Source organism: Coenobita brevimanus, chromosome 89 (assembly GCF_032717465.1).
Source record: "Coenobita brevimanus isolate Jiangsu-jjx chromosome 89, ASM3271746v2, whole genome shotgun sequence".
NCBI classification, from domain to species: Eukaryota; Metazoa; Arthropoda; class Malacostraca; order Decapoda; family Coenobitidae; genus Coenobita; species Coenobita brevimanus.
The window spans coordinates 15,728,254-15,743,841 of NC_137042.1; the positions used below are offsets into that span (position 1 = coordinate 15,728,254).

Here is a 15,588-nt window from a genome sequence, read left to right on the forward strand (position 1 = left end):
AAGGTTTGGAGCCAGCAGATCCAGTGTCTGGCCCTTGGCCTTTGATTGATACCGCTACTATGAGTGAGGCAATAGGCAGGATGAGGGTGGGGAAGGCAGCTGGTGTGTCTGGGTTGACTGCCGAAATGCTGAAGGCCTCAGGCGATATAGGAGTGAGTTTAGTCACTGACCTGATAAATAGGATTATTTATGAGTGTGTTGTCCCCTGGGGTAGGGGGTAGGGGGGGTTTCAAGAATACTCCCCCAGTATCCCTGCTTGTCGTACGAGGCGACTAAAAGGGTTGGTGGTGGGTTAGTGCCCCACCCCATAAAAAGAACTAACTAAAAAAGCGAATAAAGCGCCTTGGACCTGGACGGACCATACGTTGATAACTAAGGAACGGACAAAGGACATTCTGAGGGTGGGAACATGGAATGTGAGAGGAGTGAATGATGAAGTGAAAGAGAGAGAGATTGTTCAGGTGCTTGAGGATGCAAAAGTGGATATATGTGGATTGACTGAAACTAAATGGGAAGGTGAAAGGGTGAGAGAATGGGAATATGGTGTAGGTATATGTGCGGGAGTCAGTGAGAATGAGAGGGCAAGAGAGGGAGTATGTCTGATGATAAGCAAGAAGTGGAAGGAGAATATAAGAGAGTATGGAACAGTGGGTGCAAGGATTGTATGGGTGAGGATGAAAGTAGGTATACAAGCATGGGTGATTGTATGTGTGTATGCTCCAAAAGAGGATCGAGTGGCAAGAGTGAAAAATGAGTTTTGGGCGTGAGTAGAAGCATGTATGGACAAGTTTGAGAGGAGCGAGAGAGTGCTGTTGATTGGAGACATGAATAGCAAAGTTGGGAATGTACGAGTGGATGGAGTGGTTGGTCAGTGGGGTGTGCCAGCTGAAGTAGATGGGAATGGTAGTGCTTTGGTGGACATCTGTGCTGGTAAGGGGTTGGCAATAGCCAACACCTACTTTCGTCATAAGATGATCCACCGGTATACATGGAGAGTAATGAGGAGGATGGATGGTGAACTTGTTGAATGAAAGGCAATGATAGACTACGTGTGTGTGGATGAGCGAATGAGAAGACAAGTGTTGGATGCAAGAGTGTGGAGAGGGTGGGGGAATGGAGTCTCGGACCATCACTTAGTGATGGCCAAGGTAGAGCTGCAAAGAAAGTGGTTGAGGAGACGAAGGGGAAGACAGGAGGAAGCAGCTCCTGTGAGAAGAGTGGAGAAATTGCAAGATAGTGAGAAAATGACAGAGTATAAGAGCATAGTGGAAGAAAGATTGGGAAGGTATGAGCTAGAGCAGATGGAAGGGGTGGAAGACGTATGTAAGATATTCACGGAAGAGATAGGCGCAGCGTGTGAGGCGGTTTGTGGAGTGAGGAGGAGATGCAAGGGTGTGCAAGGGACAGCATGGTGGAATGATGAGGTGAAACGAGCTGTGGAACAAAAGAAGGCATATGGTGAATGGTTGGCGAGTAGAGGTAGGGGAGAAGATGAGAGAGAGAAGAGAGAGGTATATGTAGGCAGGAGAAGGGAGGTTAAGAGACTGGTGAAGGAGAGTAAGAAGAAAGTGGATGGAGAGTTTGGGAGGAATCTGAGTGTGAAATGGAGGGAGAGTAAGAAATTGTTTTGGAAGGAGGTAAAGAAAGTAAGGCAGTGTGAAAGGGGAAATAGTAGGGGAGTGAAAGATAGGAACAATAGATTGTTGGTGGAGAAGAGAGAGAAATTGAGGAGATGGAAGGAGCACTTTGAGGATTTGTTGAATGTAGAGAGTGAGAGCAGTGTGAGTATAAGTGGTTGAGGAATGGCTGGGAGAAGAAGAGATGAGAGGAGGGAGGAAGAGATCAGTGGGTCGGAAGTAGTGGAAGCGATGAAGAAGATTAAGCTGGGAAAGGCCCCAGGAATTGATGGAGTGTGTGGTGAAATGCTTAGGTATGGGGGTGAGATTGTTGTGGAGTGGATATGGAAGTTGTGTAGATTGGCTTGGGAAGAGGGAAGGGTTCCAGAGGACTGGAAATCAGGTATAATTGTTCCTCTGTACAAAGGAAAAGGGGAGAGAGAAGTATGTGGTAACCATAGGGGTATTTTGCCTTCTTAGTGTGACTGGTAAAATATATGGTAGAATACTCATTGATAGGGTTAGGCATATGACAGAGGAGCTAGTTGGAGAAGAACAAGGGGGATTTAGGAAGGGAAAAGGGTGTGTAGATCAGATATTTGTTCTAAGATATTTAGTGGAGAAGTATCTAGAGAAGGGAAGGAAAGTGTATGCTGCCTTCATGGACTTGGAGAAAGCTTATGACTGAATAGATAGGCAAGGTATGTGGAAGATATTAAGAATATATGGAGTGGAGGGGAAATTGTTGAGTGCTGTGAAGAGTATGTACGAGGGAGCTAGGGCTACGGTGCGAGTGGATGGTGAGCTGAGTGAGTTCTTTGATCTCAGTGTGGGACTGAAACAGGGGTGTGTGATGTCTCCATGGCTGTTTAATGTATATATGGATGGGGTTGTAAAGGAGATGCAAGGTAGGGCAGTGGATGTGGGGCTGGCCCTAATGAATGAGGGTGAGATTTGGAAGCTTCCGGTGTTGCTGTTTGCTGATGATACAGTATTGTTGAGTGAAAATGAATGGGAGTTGCAAGGTTTGGTGAATGAATTTGGGACAGTGTGTAGGAGGAGGAAGCTGAAAGTTAATGTAAACAAAAGTAAAGTTATGGTGTTTGAGAGGAATGAAGTCACAGTGTGTGCAGTGAGGTTGGATGGTGAGGATATGGAGAATGTGAGTGCATTCAAGTACTTGGGTAGTGTGATGAGTAAGGATGGAACTTTGGGGGATGAAGTACGTGAAAGGGTACAGCAGGGAAGAAAGGTTGTTGGTACACCGAAAGCAGTGATGAGAAATAGGGAGGTGAGTATGGAAGTTAAGAAGTCACTGCATGATGGTATTGTGATCCCTACCCTGACGTATGGGAGCGAGGCGTGGACCTTGCAAGAGGGGAATAAGTCAAGAGTGAGAGCAGTGGAAATGAGTTACTTGAGAGGAGCATGTGGAGTGACGTTGAGGGACAGGTTGACGAATGAAGAAGTGAAGGAACGTTGTGGGGTAGATGTGGATGTGGTTGAAAAGATTAGGAGAAATACACTGAGGTGGTTTGGACGTGTGGAGAGAATGGAGAATGAAAGACTGACTAAGAGGGTGTATGTAGGTGAGGTGGAAGGAGGGAGAGGGAGGGGTAGACCGAGGATGAGGTGGAGGGATGGAGTTGAGAATAGCATTCACATACATAAATGAAGACATGCTAAGAAGGATAATAACATCATTCATTAGACCAACCCCGGAGTATGCATCAATAGTCTGGAGTCCTCATCTCAAAAAACACATAGACAAGATTGAAAAAGTTCAAAGGGCCGCTACAAGATGGTTACCAAACTTAAGGGACCTAAGCTACGAAGAAAGACCAAATAAACTGAATCTACCAACACTACAGGAGAGAAGGAACAGAGGTGACATGATAATGCTATATAAATGCATATCAGGGAAGGAGAAAATAGACATAAATGATTACTTAACCTATGGGGAAGCATCAGCAAGAGGACACTGCAAAAAACTGCATAAGAAGAGAGGTGATAAAGACGTAAGGAAATTCCGTTTCCCAAACAGAGCAATTGATCATTGGAATGCACTACCGAATGAAATAGTGTGTTCCAAAACAATTCACAAATTTAAGGATATGTACGATAAATATGGTTTAAGACACTGGACAGTATGAGCTTGACTCATTCCTGTAAAGATACAATTAGGTAAGAACAATTAGGTAGGTAAGAACACACACACACACACAGTTGAGGCATCAGAGAGACAACACGTCATATCACATCGCTCCGAGCTCCCAGCTGGCCTCTCTTGGCTACAACTTGCTATACTAAACAGTATCTTTATATGAGTCAAGCTCTGTACATGGTTAACTAAATGGTGTTCTGTAATAATAGAGTAAGTTTAAGCAAAAGTGTTGCCCAAATAACAGATTACAGCCAAATAGTGCAGGAATGTGCTGATCAAGTCCCAGCTGTTTCTACTATGGTACCACAGGCAAGTAAAATGCATAATTGTAAGTAAAAACATTTTCTTTCTTCTCAGTGTTAACACAAAGGGACCACCATATTAAGTGAAGCAAATAGGGAAGGAGCTGGGAACTGGGAAAGGGGGTAGAAAACCGATTGATTTCTACCAGGAATTGGTTGAAATTGAAACATTCAAGAAATTAGTAGAAAGGGTAAACAGATTGAAAAGGGCATTTCAGAGTGAAGTGGATGAAATTAAAAAGCAATTGTGTATGCAGAAGGAGGAAAATGAAAAATTAGTAAAGGAATTAAACAAGAAAGACACAATAGTAGCTGAGGTGTTAGTTGAGGTGGGTTCACTTAAAAGGAAGATTGGTGAAATGGCAAGTACAGTTGTTAACCATAAGAGTATTATGGAGGAGTTCAGAAATGATACAGAGACAGTTAGGCAAGCATGTAGCTTGATAGACCAAAAGAGTGATATTGAAGAGAAAATAACCCAGGTGAATGAAGTGATGCAAAGTTATGAAGAAGATGTGGAAACTATATACTGTATTCTGAAATGGTGAGAGTAAGGAAAGACTTAGAAACAAAAGTCAAAGAAAAAAGCATTAGAAAAGAACTAAAAAAAATAATCCAGAACAACCCATAATTGGTCAAAGATTCAGCAGATATCAGTAAATCAATAATAATCACTGGTATAGAGGAGGAAGAGATAAAAAAACAAATTTTGAGAGACAAAAAGGAGATGGCAAATATAATGAGCATATTGAAGGAAGTATCAAAGGAAATCTGTAATAAAGATATAGAGGAACACAAGAGGGTAAGAAAATATGAGAGAAATAAGTCAAGGCTTCTGAAAGTAACCTTCCAGAGTGTGAACACTATGGAGGAAATTTTAAAAAGTATGGATAAGAAGATGTCTGACTCAAGAGGAATTGGGAATACTAAAAGAGAAGAGGGAGGAGACAAAAACAAAGAACAAAGAAAGATCAGAGGAAGAGAAGACTACTTTCTTTTTTACAAAGTAATTGGAGTGCAGGTACGAAAGTGGTCCATAAACAACATGGAACAAAAGGAGGAGGGTAGTAGACTCAAGTTATGACAAGTTATGTCAACAAGATGAAGTTGATGTACTCAAATGTAGATGGAATGGTGTCTAAATTATTAGAGATAGAAGACTATACTGTACCAAAGAAAATGAACCACATATTATTTGCCTAATTGAAACAAGATTAACACCAAAGATATCAAATGATACCCTAAACTTAGAGGAATGCTGTATATGGAGAAGAGACAGAAATTTAAGAAAGGGAGGAGGAATTATAATCTTCACAGAGAAAAATCATCAAGTCAAAGAAATAAAACCCTCACAAGTAGAACTGATTGCACTGGATATTAACACATCTGAAGGGAAATTAATTGTGGAAAATTTATACATGCCACCCAAAACATTTGAGAAAGAGGAGAATATGAAGACCTGACAGAAAGGACAATTCAGAGTTTAAGAACATTACTACAGTACATAGAATTGAGGAGAGATCTGAGAGAATTATATTAACTGGAGATTTCAGTACAGTTGTAAATTAGAATACTCTGGCTGTAAAAAACCATGAAAGTGAGGGCTGCCCGGGGACTTTGACCATTCGCAGAGGAGGCGGACGGGTGTTTTTGCTCTGCTGGTGGGTTAGGGTCTGTATTACACACTCGCGGCCGGTACATTCCCAGTAATCTGAGCGGCCGGGGGACACTGACCATTTGGTAAAGAACCAGACAGCCATTTTTTCTCAGCTTCTTGGTTAGGGTCTATATTACAAGCGCACGGCTGGTAGCTTCGGAGTGATCTGAGCGGCCAGGAGACTTTGATCATGTGGTGAAGGGACAGACATACATTTTTGCTCAGCTGGTGGATTAGGGTCTGTATTACTTGCACAATGGCCAGTATGTTCCCAGTGATCCGGATGGCCAGGGGATTTTGACCCTTTGATGAAGATGTGGACAGCCGTTTTTGCTCAGCTGGTGGGTTGCAGTCTATTACCCGCTCAGAGCCAGAGAGGCTGGCTGTCTGCCCAGCCAATTTTTTTATTTGTAGGATGTCCAACTGGCCATGTTGAAAGTTTTATGTTCAAATATGGACAAAGAAATCCAGATACAGATATAATGGAGCCTAGGCCTAAAGTTTGGATATGGAGCATGTCCAGGTAATCAAGTGATTACCGGACTACGGCTCCAGAGTACGATGGGCTCACACAGTACATGTGATCACAGTGCTTGAATCGCATAGGACACAAGTGATCCAAAAAATAACCATAAAACCTTGAATGCTTGTGTTTAGCGCACAATAAACGAGGCAGAGGCAAGGATTGGTCCAAAACTGCTATTTTCCTAGACTATGCGACCCCCCACACACACACACACGATGCCCCCATCATGACGTTAGAGGCTCATGGGGATGCTAAAGAGAAGTCTACAGTAAGATCTCGCCAGTAATCACTTTGACAGTAACATTTTTGGCAATAACATTAAGTTAGAATAGATACCCAGTTTCTATAATAACGTTTTGATTCACTTGAATAATGGTAATTTCGTGAATGCCAAGTTGTTATACTGTAGATATGTCCATAACAAGATGATGATTGAAATAGACAAACATGAAGAGATGAAGGAAATTGCCGAAAATGTGAGTAGTAGCAAGGAGGAGGATCCTTCCCTCACCCCCTCCCCTGACTCGCCAGCCACCTCCACCTCCACAGCCCCACCTGATTCACGTGCTCCACGTGGCATACCAGCAACCCCCACCATAATGACTGTTGCTGCATTCTGGAAGAAATATAACATTTGACAGACCAAATTTCTTCATCAAAGTCTGGAACAACAACACTGGCAACCTTTAATCATGCTTGTTATGGTGGGGGCACTCTGAGTGTGTTGCTGCGCCTCGGAACCTCTACTATATAAAGTCCATCAGGCCTGTTGTCTACTGTTTTTAAGGTGACTGACCATATTTTTGTTATTTTAGCAATATCTGTAGTATATGTCTTACAAATTTTCCCATTATTATATCTCTTAAGATTTAAAAATATCAAGGTTTGAGGGGGTCCCTCCAATATATTATTTTTCCTGTAAGATTACGTATTCACAGTACACGAAATCACAATGTACGAGGTCGTGGACTGCCCATCCACTTGCGTACTGTGCGAGCCCACTGTACTTCCATGGCATTTCATTTTGACAAGCATTATTGTTTAGTGTTCATATATTTTTACAACTTGGCATTCAAGATGGAGATATAACAATTTTTGACTAAGTTAAAATAAAAAGGGTAGTCATTTTTACTGGTGATGAAATTTTAACATGTACAGTCATTACTCGTTTTTACGATGCGGTTACGTCGTCATACCTTATCGTATACCAATTTTATCGTAATTCGGTAGATTGAAACCCTTTATAAAAGGGGGGTTACATCAGCTTAACTTCCCAAAGTCACCTAACCAAGACTGAACCATAAATGACAACCCACCTTCATTCCTCCCTGTGTTGGTCCAAGTCGTTCCCCCCCCCGAGGCTGGGGGACAGCCTGTGCTTACAGGCACTAGTGGTCAGCCTCTGAGTCAGACAGGAACAGGTTAGGGGAAGGGGAATCCGGCCCATACCTGCACCAATCTTAGCACTGGGACCCATACCTGCACCAACCATAGCACTGGGGCCTACACTGGCACTGACCTTACCTCTGGGCACACAAATCCACAATAATCCCTTAATTCACATGAACTTTTTTCACGCTATTTCGGTTATCCACGAATTTTTCGTACAATAATTAAAACATAAAATTATAGTATTCAAACAAATAATTTTAATATATGAGAGAAATAAATAAAATAGAAAAATGCCTACCCGCTGCCAGTGTGCATACGTGTGTGTGGGGGGGTTGGGGGGAGGTCGGTCTACCATGCACCACACAGTCAGTTTGAATCCGATGGTCGAACCGTGCATGACTGGCAAATCGTTATTTGTGGCTTATTTTTCTGCCTTCCAGTGATTGCTTGCCTTGTTTATCAACATGGGGCCTAAGCATGGGGTAACACACCAAAGTGGGCTCGTAAAGTGATGTCACCGAAAGAGAAAGTTAAAGTGTTGGACAAACTTAGGGAAGAAATGTCGGCGACAATTCGCCGTCAGGATGATTCCCCATCATTTATTTACATACCAATTTATTTAGCAAGTACAGTACACTAGTTTTTTATTTATATGCTTTGTAAAATCCCCCTGAAAATTAGTTGATAAAGTATTAATTAATCAGTAATAAGTACAGTATATTTATAGAATGACAGGGAATTGTCCAGGGTGCGAATTGTCCTGATGGGGAATCGTCCATGTTTTGACGGTGAATTGACATTACGGGGAATTGTCTTGGAACCGTATGTTTGGGGTGAATGAGTCAACTGTTCGTACAATAAAGAAGGCAGAACGTAGCATACGGGAGGCAGTGATGGCTAGTGCACCAGACTGTGCCAAAGTGTCTCCACCTACACCTGTGCCTGTCAGTTTTCAGTAAATGTTAGGGATTACTGTACTGTGGTACGATGTTTGGCTGAGAGGTGATAACGGGGGCACATATGAACAAGTTGAAAAGACAGGGCTTTGAAGGGGACCTGAACCATAACAATGCGCTGCACACCAGGGCCGCCATCTTGCCTGAGACAAGCGATGGTCACCTTTCATGTGCCTGGTGCTTCCTGATGGCAAAATCGTTATAGCGGGAAATTTATTGCAAATCGAATTTTGGGGTGGAACTTTTCTATTATTGTTGTAGCGAAATATCGTAAACCGAAACATCGTAAAACGAGTAATGACTGTACTGTAATAGTATGTATTGATCAGTTTCATGAAAGAGGACAGAAAGGGTGGTGGTCCAAAGCAAGAGTGACAGTGGGGAGAAATCAAGATGAATAAGCTGGACGGGGGAGGGGGAAGCTGGCACAACAATGAAGGCCATAGAGATCCACTGCCTCTTATAGCATGTGTGACAGTGACGGTCAAAAGAGCTGCATCCCCTCTCGTAGCGTGATCATGACTGACGTAAATCCTTGGGCCAGTTGGATGCGACCGGAAACATGCCAGATATCTATAAGTTTATATCTATCTGTTGCCAGATGCCTCAATCCCGTAAGGGGTGGCCACTGACAAATCGCCTCCATGTCGCCCTGTCCAGTGCCATTTCACTGCCCTGCTCACAGCTAACACCCACCTCTCTCATATGCCTCTCCACTCCATCCCTCCATCTCATCCTCGGCCTCCCCCTTCCTCACCCCCCCTCCACCTTACACGCATACACTCTCCTCATTAGTCTCTCACTCTTCATCTCATACTGTTTAATTAAATCCATGTATCTATAGCCAGATACCATAATCCCATAAGGGGTGGCCATTTGTCTTTGAGTTAGTTGTTTTCAGGGAGGGGCACAAACCTTCCGCTAACCCACTTGTCAACACTTAAGGAATACTTGTGGATTGGTTAAATGGGTAGAGGTATCATCTAGCATTGTAAATGATTTCCTGGCTTACAGGAAACCACTGGGCTTGTCACTCAATGTAAAGACAGTTGAAAAGGACAGGAAAGATAGGAGGAACAGGAAATGAGGAAGGAAGACACAGAAAAAGAATGATAAAGATGAAGGAAGAAGTAGGTGGCACAACATAGAGTGAGTGGATGATGGTCGCCACCACCTACCACTGTTTAATTATTGTTATTAATCTAACACAACAAAGACATACCTTACTTATATTTTTGCAAGATCAGGTTTTAGATTTAAGCTTATGTGGTCCTTGACCCCCAGTGTATCCCCAGTTAAATTGACCTTTTGGTACAATAAATCATTATCTGACGAGTGTTTGCCTGGCGTAACCCCATCCCATGCCAAGGCATGACTACCGAACAACAGTAATTTATCCCACTGAAACAGTACTTTGATTTAATGCAAGATTAATTTAAAGCAAGCTCCGAACCTATCTTGCCTCAAATTGATTCCTGACTGTACAGCAGGTATCATAAAAAAGGGTTGTTCCAAGTGAAAACCTATTGCACGACAAATTATCAGATAATGAGGTGTGAAACCTATCATCTGAATAGCCTTACCCTTTTAGGCTTGCTCTCAGCGCCCCTCAAAAGCACTATGCTTTCCACAAGAGGTAGCATGCTTGCCAGACAGGACTACCAATTCACAAGTTCCAGTATTTCTATCTACCTATCAATTGCCAGATGCTTCAATCCTGTAAGGGGTGGCCACAAACAAATCACCTCCATGTTGCCAGGTCTAATGCCATTTCACTGCCCTGCTCCCAACTCACATCCCCCCCCCCCTCTCATATACCTCCACTCCATCTCTTCATCTCATCCTCGGCCTCCCCCTCCCTCTCCTTCCTTCCACCTCACTCACATATGCTCTCCTTGTTAGTCCTGCTTTCCATCCTCTCCATATGGCCAAACCACCTCAGTGTATTTCTCCTCTTTCTGTCGCATCCACGTCCACACCACAATGCATCCTCACCTCCTCATTTGTCAGTCTGTCTCTCCATGTAACTTCACATGCTCCACTCAAATAGCTTATTTCCACTGCTCTCATTCTTGATTTGTGTCATTCCAACAAGGCCCAGACTTCACTTCCATACATTAGGGTTGGTATCACAATACTGTCATGCAGCAACTTTATTACTTCCATGCTCACTTCCCTGTTCCTTATCACTGCTTTCAAAGAACCAGCAACCTTTCTTCCCTGTTGTACCCTTTCAAGCACTTCACCCTCTGAGCTTCCATCCTTGCTCATCACACTACCCTAGTACAGTATTTAAACACACATTTTCCATTTCCTCCTCATCCAGTCTCACTGTACATTCATTGGCTTCATTTCTCACAAAGACCATAACTTTACTCTTCCCTACATTCATACATTCACCTTTAGATTCCGTTTCTTACACACTCTCCCAAACTCATTCATCAAGCCTTGCAGCTCTCCTTCATCTTCACTTAATACAGTATATATCATCTGCAAACAACAGTACTTGAAGTTTCAAAACACTGCCCTCTCTCTTGAGTATTTCATACATAATAATTTATTCCATCCATCCATCATCCAATTCTATGTTGCCCCATGAAAAGCGGAGAAGCCCGGGGCTAGGCAATTTGGTCCTGACATTTAAGATGAGAGTGACCAGCCTCACTCATCCCTGAGTGGTATTACATGAGCAACAACCCCAACCACCCCTTGGATATAAACCTTCACCGGCTCAATCCGATTTGAGTGCTGTAATTACCCACTAAACCACCAGGTGCCATAATTTGGTTATATGGTAACCGCCCAGTGTAGTAAATGGTTTCCTGGTGTACAGGAAACCGTTAGGCTTGTCACTCAGTGTAGAGTCACCCATAGGCAGAAGGAAGAGGAAAGAATGAAAGAAAGAAAGACAAAAGAGGGAGTGTAAAGTCACCCGTAGGCAGAAGGACGAGGAAAGAATGAAGTAAAGAAAGACAGAAGAGGAAGGAAGGAATGGAGAGAGGAGAGGAAAGGGCAGACACCCGAGAGCAGCACTACATTGAGTGAGTGGATGGTGAGCGCCCCCACCTACCACAAATCATGATTTATTTCTTCACTTAATGTTGCATCCTCCACTAATTGTTAGGCAATTGGACTATTATTTTTTTATACCAGTGTTGTTTCAGTGGCCTTGTCTGCATGATACAGAATGAAAGGGAGCTGACCACAATGATTGTAAACTTCAGGTGGCCATCTTGGTTCAAACATATGACTGTTGGCTTGCATGGGAGGCACCGCGTACACGCGGGAGTGTTGTACACTGCTGCCACAATTATCATAGAAGTGAATTTCTTCATTGTTATTGTAAAACTGGGTTTAACTTTCAGGTTATCATTCTGTCGATTTATCGCACACCAAACTGATGCATACTGAGGTCTGACTCTTTTGAACAGACACAAAATACTAAAGATACATTTATTGACATAAAGTATAAAAACATGGGAATGATTGATCAAACATCCTCTGAAGATGGGTTGGTGCTTCAGTGTACTGCATGGTTGGCCTCTACTGGTACTGGTCTTATAGCATAGCAGGTTGCCTAGCATCCTTGGCTGTCCTTCCCAAATTTCTGTTGTCAGTCTATGTAGACACATGTTTACTCCATCTAGAATAAACAAAACATTGTCTTTTTGTGGGATTTTGCTAATAGTTTGTTTACATCAGTCATCTGGCCATGTGCACACACACACATCACTTAGCTGCTTACCTCTCATCTTTCTCACATCATTGTCACCTCTCACTATGTATGTTTTACCTCTGCCTAGGAAAATTGAAGGAAGTTATGTATTCACTCCTGTTTGTCTGTCCACATGATGTCTCAAAAAGTTATTGATGGATTACAGTTAAATTTTGTAGGCATGTGGGTAATGGGCCAAGGTAGACTTGATAAAATATTAGTGATGATCTGAGTTTGAGTCCAGGTTCAAGGCTGTTTTTTGTTTGTCCATAAGATAACTAAAAAAGATATTCATGGATTTCAATAAAACTTATAGTTAAGTGGGTCATGGACCAAAGAAGAGTTGGTTAAATTTTGGTGGTCTAACTATCTGTCCATAGCCAGATGCCATAATCCCGTAAGGGGTGGCCATTCGTCTTTGAGTTTGTTGTTTGACAGGGGGGGGGGGGGCACCAACCCTCCATCAACAAACCGCTTATTGATATGTAGAGGACAAATTTTGGTGGTGATCTGAATTATTTGGTATAGGCTTTAGCAGAGGTATGCACTGTCTGAGTGCTATCTACTTGTTCTTCTTTCAGCTTTGTTTTTTGGTTACTTTATGCCATCAGAATAGTATTTTGCCTACCCCTAGGTAGATAAGTCATCATCTGAAGATGCTGAACCCAACTTAACTCATAGTTATGTCTGCTAACATTACTTCATTGGCTGACAACAGTGCAAAAACATTAATTATATTACTGTACTGAATTTCTGCCCAAATTAATACTTATCATGCAACTGAAATTAACTGTTTGTTTTCTGAGCAATAAATATTTGCATGTCACAGTGTATGCTCAAAATTATTTTGCAGACAATACTGTGTTGTTAAGTGAAGATGAAGGGGAGCTGCAAGGCTTGGTGGATGAGTTCGGCAGAGTATGTAAGAAACGGAATCTAAAGGTGAATGTAGGGATGAGTAAAGTTATGGTCTTCAAGAGAAGTGAAGTCAGTGAATGTACAGTGAAGTTGGATGAGAAGGAAATGGAAAATGTGAGTGCGTTTAAATACTTGGGTAGTGTGATGAGTAAGGATGGAAGTTTGGAGGGTGAAGTGCTGGAAAGGGTACAACAAGGAAGAAAGGTCGCTGGTTCCTTGAAAGCAGTGATAAGAAACAGGGAAGTGAGCATGGAAGTGAAAAGTTGGAGGGACAGAAGTCAAGAGTGAGAGCAGTGGAAATGAGTTATTTGGGAGGAGCATGTGAAGTCACATTGAGAGACAGACTGGCAAATGAGGATGTGAAGCAGCATTGTAGTGTCGATGTGGATGTGATAGGAAGCATTAGGAGAAACACACTGAGGCCATATGGAGAGGATGGAGAGTGAGAGACTCTCGAGGAGAGTGTATGTGAGTGAGATGGAGGGGGGGGGAGGGAGGGGGATGCCAAGGATGAGATGGAGGTATGGAGTGGAGAGGAATATGAGAGGGGGGTATGAGCTGGAAGCAGGGCAATGAAATGGCAGGGGGCAAGGAGACATGGAGGCATTTTTTTTGTGGCCACCCCTTATGGGATTAAGGTGTCTGGCAATAGGTAGATAGACTAAGTAAGAAACACATTATATTATAAACACTCAAACCCACCTGATGATGATGATGATGATGATGGATGGAAGAATGACATGATTTTCATTTGCTTCTGGGATGAGAGAGTGGCACTTGTATACTACTTTGTACACTCTGATTAACCCTTTTTTGCTCTTAGTGGTGTTCCTAAAGATTGCATGTGTACTACAATTAATGTTAGGGATAATCAGGAGGAGGTAAAAATTTTTCAGGAGGGTCAAATGGGGTGCTTTTGGAAAATTTGAGATTTCTTTATATCAGTTAGTCGTAGAACATGGGTGTCAGTGGCATGATTCGCACATTTTGATTTGCATGGTAAACTTCCTGATACATCAGTCACACAAATTGATAGACAACTGTACTCCTCACACACATCCAGCAGCACAGTAGTATACTGTGCTAGCAAAATAATTTGCATAGCACTCAGTAAAGCATGGGTTTTATAGAGTTAGCCTATGTCAGGTTGCTGTGTTTAGAGAGTTGCCTATGGATAACTTTAGTCACCCCCCTCCCAAGTACATATCCAAGCATAATTACACACTTAAACAAGCACAACACCTACAACATAATTTGCATAATAGCTTGATTATATGAGGTTATGTTTTGAGGCCATATTGTGCAAGGTTTTCATGGGCGACTTCAGTCACCTAGGTACAGTACATGCCCAGTCATAAGTACAGACTCACAGAAGCCCAACTTCTGCAGCATAATTTGGATAACACTTAAATAAGACCTGGGTTATTTTTGGTTATGTCCAGTGGCCTGCCATATTGTATAGGGTTATCATGTGTGATTTTAGTCACCCCCAAGTACATATCCAGTCATGATCATACACATACAGAAGCACAATATTTGCAACAGAATTTGATTAACATTCAATAACACATGGATCATATGAGGTTATTAAGTGGTCGTGAAGGTTTATTCTCAAATTCAAAGGAATACTTTACTGACTTGGTTAGAGGGTTTAATGCAAAAAATACAGTACAATTACACGTTCTAGAAGTTGGCTGGGCATTTCTTTGTGTGTTGCAGCTTTTACAATAAAAAATAACAAAAATGTTCATGGGGACTTCAGATTAACAGGAATGGATTTGAATAGGGCAGTTTTGGTGCAAAAAATGGCAGTTCGGGTAAGTGAAAATTTGGTTATCAAATGCTCAGATATCAAGCTTGCCTTTGCTATACAGTACTGAAAATTGTACAAAAATAAGAGATAAAAGACAGTAGGTTAGGCTAGCCTTACGGAGCCAGTAAACACAGGCAGAGTGGGAGTCAGACTTTGACTAACAGCTGCTCACTTTGATGCCATGATGCAAGTGGGTGGGCTGCCAATCATGCTGCCACTGGATGAATGGTGCCTGGACAAACTAAAATGCCCATGCAATTGAAAATTTTAACATTTTTGCATGAATGTTGCTGTTCAGGTAATAATGTAATTCAGATAATGCAGGTATGGACATGAGGGGAGGGGATTTACTGTATTGTGAAGATTTTTACAAAATGGCAAGAAATTTAGTGATATTATGAAGTCTTTTACAAAATACTGTAGCTATTGGAATATTATAGAGATTTTATACTATTTTCAAGTAATCATCAGAAGATTTTTGTATTTACATTCTAGTGATTTGAGAGTGGGTTTAGAAGTATTTGTGGCA

The 15,588-nt window shown here is 42.1% G+C and overlaps 1 protein-coding gene across 3 annotated transcripts in view; it reads left to right on the forward strand.

Annotated features, from left to right (window-relative positions):
* LOC145411467 (lipoma-preferred partner homolog) overlaps nt 1–15,588 on the forward strand; it is a 164,626-nt gene that overhangs the window by 17,599 nt on the left and 131,439 nt on the right. The window lies entirely within an intron of this gene.